The sequence below is a fragment of the Theobroma cacao genome, chromosome 1 (genome assembly GCF_000208745.1).
Source record: "Theobroma cacao cultivar B97-61/B2 chromosome 1, Criollo_cocoa_genome_V2, whole genome shotgun sequence".
Taxonomy (NCBI): Eukaryota; Viridiplantae; Streptophyta; class Magnoliopsida; order Malvales; family Malvaceae; genus Theobroma; species Theobroma cacao.
In genome coordinates this window covers 12,551,735-12,556,826 of record NC_030850.1, presented here as the reverse complement: position 1 = coordinate 12,556,826, position 5,092 = coordinate 12,551,735, and the positions used below count along the sequence as shown (strand labels likewise).

General features: G+C 33.3%; 1 long non-coding RNA gene across 1 annotated transcript; it reads right to left on the bottom strand.

Annotated features, from left to right (window-relative positions):
• On the bottom strand, positions 1,679–3,062 carry LOC108661695. Its single transcript, XR_001927468.1, has 3 exons — positions 2,927–3,062; positions 2,160–2,234; positions 1,679–1,788 (listed from the first exon to the last, which is right to left on the bottom strand). It is a non-coding gene; the product is annotated as an uncharacterized LOC108661695 (long non-coding RNA).

Sequence of the window (5,092 nt, the reverse complement as noted above, 5' to 3'; positions counted from 1 at the left end):
TAGGTGAGAGAATATCTCGAGTCCCACCAGTATGATGGGCGGATTCGAAAAATATCCTCGATAAAAGGTTATTTGTCCGGTATTTTTATCTCACGCCATGCATTTCATCTCGCCACCCATTTGCATTCCATTTTAGGTTAAATAGGAGATAAAATAAAAAATAATAATTAAGGAAATTTAGTGAAATTAAAAAATTAAAGCCCAATAGAATAATCTAAAAATGGTACTGTTCATGGAACGGGCGTCCGAGGGGTGCTAATCCTTCTCCGGGCGTAACCGTACTCCCGAACCTAGATCCAGAAAATTGTAGACCGGTTTAAGGTTCTTTTCGGTAGGCTTAAAATTAATTTAAGTTTTCATCGATTAGAATCGAGTCAATAGGTGGCCAATCGCACCTAGTAAAAAAAAGATTGGTGGCGACTCCTAGTTTAATTTTTTAGTGAGTTTTCACATTCATGTCTAGCGGTCTGGTTCACGGACCCGCACGTTACGACACTTCTGATATTACATGTTAGAATTGATGCATCAACAGTCACATTAGAATGGCCAATGTTTGAGACTCTTCGATTGAACTCAGCAGCACCTTTTCTGCTCCCACACCAAATTTTTAAAGGTTTCAAAAATTTGGCTCATTTAGGAGATGGTTGTTGAGATCTCCCCTGTCTTTGCATTTTTTTTTTTAATTCTTGCAGTCACGACCTAGTACTCCCTTCGAGCTTGTGATAACCACCGCGATGTCTCGATAGACATTCATTACCCGAAATGCCAACCGAAACCTCGTAAGGCTTAATTTCAGTTTTCTCACCTCCCTTGTGAGCAATAATTACTAAACATCATATTTTAAAAGATTATAAGCTATTTCCAAATTGAAACAATAAAAAAAATATTTTTTGTCTCACAAGGGCATTTTGGTCATTTTTTTAAAAAAATTTGAAACTTGTTGAAAATATAACACATGGGGGAAAATACACATTTCATAACTAAAAACAAGTTTTTATGTCTAAAACATTCATTTAGAGTGAAATCGTAACTAATAGAATAAAATATTTTATTTTCTTATAAAACAATATTTACAAAACATTACGTGAATAATTTTTACAACGTAAAAGCAAAATAAATTCATATATACGGTAACACAGATAACCAGAGTATGTAATTTAATTTATAATGACGTGTGGGTCCTCGAATGACCAAAGGTAACAAAGGCTGTGGACTTACAATTTATGAGGAGGCGAGTTCAATAATAACCCTCGACGTAATCAGCTATTTACTGACTGTCCTGAGCCTGAAATGAGTGAAAATGAGGGTGGTGAGTTTATATAAACTCAATGAATAAACAAACATCATCTAAAATATATAAAGTCGAGTAAATGGAGACAACTTAAAATAGTTTATTGTTCTATGATTCATAACGTTTCAAACTCATTTCAACTAAATAAAATAAATTCATTTCACTCAAATAATCAACATGGCTTATGAATGTCTTAAAAACTTGGCCCGTGCCAAAACTCATTCTCGAGGATACCTTGATCAGAGGCATCCAACCGAGTTCGCCAAGGTTGTTAAAGAAAAGACATATATTCATAAATCATATTTGTACCTTTTAAAACATAGTCATTCCTTGGCGTTGGCTGAGTTCACCCTCACGTGGTGGTTCAACGTGAAGTGAACTCCAAAGCTTTACCTCAGGAGATACCTTCTACGCCTCTCGTATCGAGGTAAAATATAATCGGGTTTACCATGCCCCTCTCTACTAGGCTAGTCCATGGAAACCCACCACTGCAGTGACTAATCAATATCCCACCAAATCAATAAAAGTTTCGACAACATGACATAGCAATTATATTACTACCCAGCCTATTAAGGCAAAACAAACAGTTCATACAATTTCAACACGATTTCCAATTCAGCCATTCATGCTAATATCACCATAAGCCATTCAATTCAAACCATAAATTTACAACACAATCAAACAGTCTCCAATTACTCAATTTCTGAAATCATCATTCAATTTCAAAATGATTTATAAAACTCATTTCATTTAATCACATTTTACTTATAAAACATAAGGATTTACCATTTAAACTCATTTTTCTATAAAATCACAAAAACGAATAAAAACTACTTTAGATAATTAACACATTAATAAGGTTACTCACAATATCGAGAATCAAGGTACTCCTAATCCCAGTCTTCGGGTACAATCTCCTTACCCTTATCGGAAGTTTCACCACCTAGACATAATGCACAACAAGCAATTTACTATATTTGTGCTAAACCGTTATAAAACTAATTTAGGCTCTATATAAATGCATGAAATGGGATGTGAAATGTTCAGATTATTATCTAAATATGGTGTTCTACGTAGATTCAATTGTGTATGGGGCTGAAATGGTATTGACCTAATTCACACTATAAGCCGGTTAATTGGCCAAAATATCCAATTCAACTCCAAATAAAATCATTTCACTTCCAATACTCAAAATCATCAAATATAAGCTAAATAACATGAATTATAGCAAAATCATCCTCAACATTTTCTCTTGGAAAAATTCGGCCATGGAGGGTTCATGAATAATATGTGGTTTTTCATGCTTGATTTTTACACTTTACATCATAAAACAACTAAAAATACCTAAATAACATGAAATTCATCAAAGTCCATTTTTCAATTTCTCTCTTGAAAAATTCAGCCAATGGGTGTGAATGGAGGGCATGAAATTTCTTGCTTGTTTTCTATGCTAAACATCACCAAACAACAAAAAACATTAGAATAACATGAAATCTAGCTAAATCCAAGATCAAAACCCCTTCGCCCATGTCCAGCCAGCAAAGGTGTCTTCATGCAAACTTGATTCTCAACCATGAAAAATGAAAAAGAATGCATAGGAAAGGTAGATCACAAGCTAAAATCAAGAAATTTTACCTTTACTTTCTTAATTCCTTGAAATCCACCAATTTTCCCTTGAATTTTTGCTCACTAGGGTTTGTTCTCTTCTTTTTTCTCTTTGTTCTTGTCTTAGCCGACCATGAAGAATGAAATAAGAGAGGTGTGCGCTGGTTTTTTTTTTTTAAAGGAAATATTAAAATAACTAAAGCTTGCCATGTGTCACCTTTTAATTGGTCCATTTTTAAACTTAATAATTAAGCATTCTCCCACCACCACATAAAATATCTCAATTATCCAAAGTATAATAGGTAAAATTCAAGGGCTTGACAAGTGTCATGGTGGTGCAAAATTTCAAAAATTCCAATTTTGCCACCATAGACACGTAAAATGACCTTTTTACCCTTATGCTAAAAAAAATGTTGAAATTAAAATTTTTCACTTCTCAAGCTCAAATTATGTTCCAATAGTCAAACTTGATCAAAATTTCATCCACCATTCCAATTTTGCCCTCGGGTGGCAAAATGACTATTTTACCCCTACGTTATGAAAATTCCAATTTAACTCTAAATCAATCTCTGAACTCCAAATCACCATATTAAGTGATTCTAAGGTTCAATAACTCTCGAATGTATCTTAAAATCTCTATTTGGACTAGTTCGAGGCTTAAATCAACTTAATTGTACCATTAGGTACAATATCGTCTTTTAACGATTTCTGAGGCATTCAAGTATGTAGACATTCTATCAAGTATCTATACAATATGGCAAATATATTATAAAGCTGGGCTTGACACTTGCACTCCTTTCCTACGTGCCCCTCCCTTTTTGTATTCCTTATTTTGTTTTCTATTTTGAGCCTTTGTCTAAATTCTCTACATTTGGAAATTGTTTTTCTGGTCTGAAGGTATTGGTTCAAAATCACAAGTGGAGGATTTGAGGCGTAAAGATCATTCCGGTGTTATTAGGTGTGTGTGAATATGGTTTACAATGCCAATACTTTGCTATTGTGGATTTTTTGTCCAATTCCAATGTTTGCTGCCTCAATGATTATGGCGGTGAGTTTGCATATGCTTGACAGAAATGTAACCCATTACATAAGTTTGAACTAGCAATTCCATCTTGAATTGATTTTAGCATAACTTCCAACAATTCAAAACAGCAACATTTTCTACTTATGTTTAGGATCTTTTCGTGGCTAGCTTGAATAAAATCATGTGCAACTGTTGTATTTATTCGCATACCTTAAGAATCCAAGTTTTGACCATCTTCCCGTGCATCATTATAAACGAAATCCAAGTTTAACGTCACTATATCCTTTACATTGAATGTTTGGTCTAAATACTTGACCTAAAAATTCTCTAGTTTTTTGCATTGCAAGTTCAATGTTCAACACAAGAGATGCAGAAAACTCTAAAAATAGTTTTGGAGGTGCTATGGGGGCAAAAGGGCATTATACAATTGACTCTAACCACACGAGGGTGACATGCAAGGATAGTTGATGTGGAATTAAAATGGGGATGGGGATGTCAAATATTAGGTAATTTTTTTTTTCATTTTTTTGTGGTCTTTTCAATGTAGTGTTTGTCTCTTATGTTTATTTCTTCCTTTATTTGCTTTATTTATCTACTTTCATTCTTTACTTCTTCTCTTTGTTTACTTCGGTTTTTCCGTAGAATAAGTTTCAGTATCTTACTTGTGGTTTTATTTTTTAAGCTTTGACATTTTGAAGGGCAATCGCTTAAAAAGGGATATAATTCCAGTTTCCAAAGGTAGTGTAGTTGAAGAGTGTTGGCACATGCTTAGATGTGTTCTGAGTTTGTAGTTGATATCTTGGAACATTATTATCCTTTCACTAACACTTTTGACTTTTGAAACTAAATGTGCTATTCCTTATGAATAATTGAACTTTGTTTTTTTTTTTTATGCTGGTGTTTTTTAGAGATCACAAAATAATATGATATCTTGCTTGTTGTCTTATTTTTGAAGCTCGGACATAATGTATTGGATGCTCTTGGTTTTGCATCTAAAGTTACAGCATGTTTAGTGACATAGATATTCTTTGTGCTCACATTAAATTCTATTCATTTGAACAGATTTCAGAATCTTTCATCATCATATTGTTCAAACCCTTATATATTGTTTTTGATTAAAGCTACAACATAACTTTTTCATTTAATTTGCTTTAGTTATTTGTGTTGGGTAC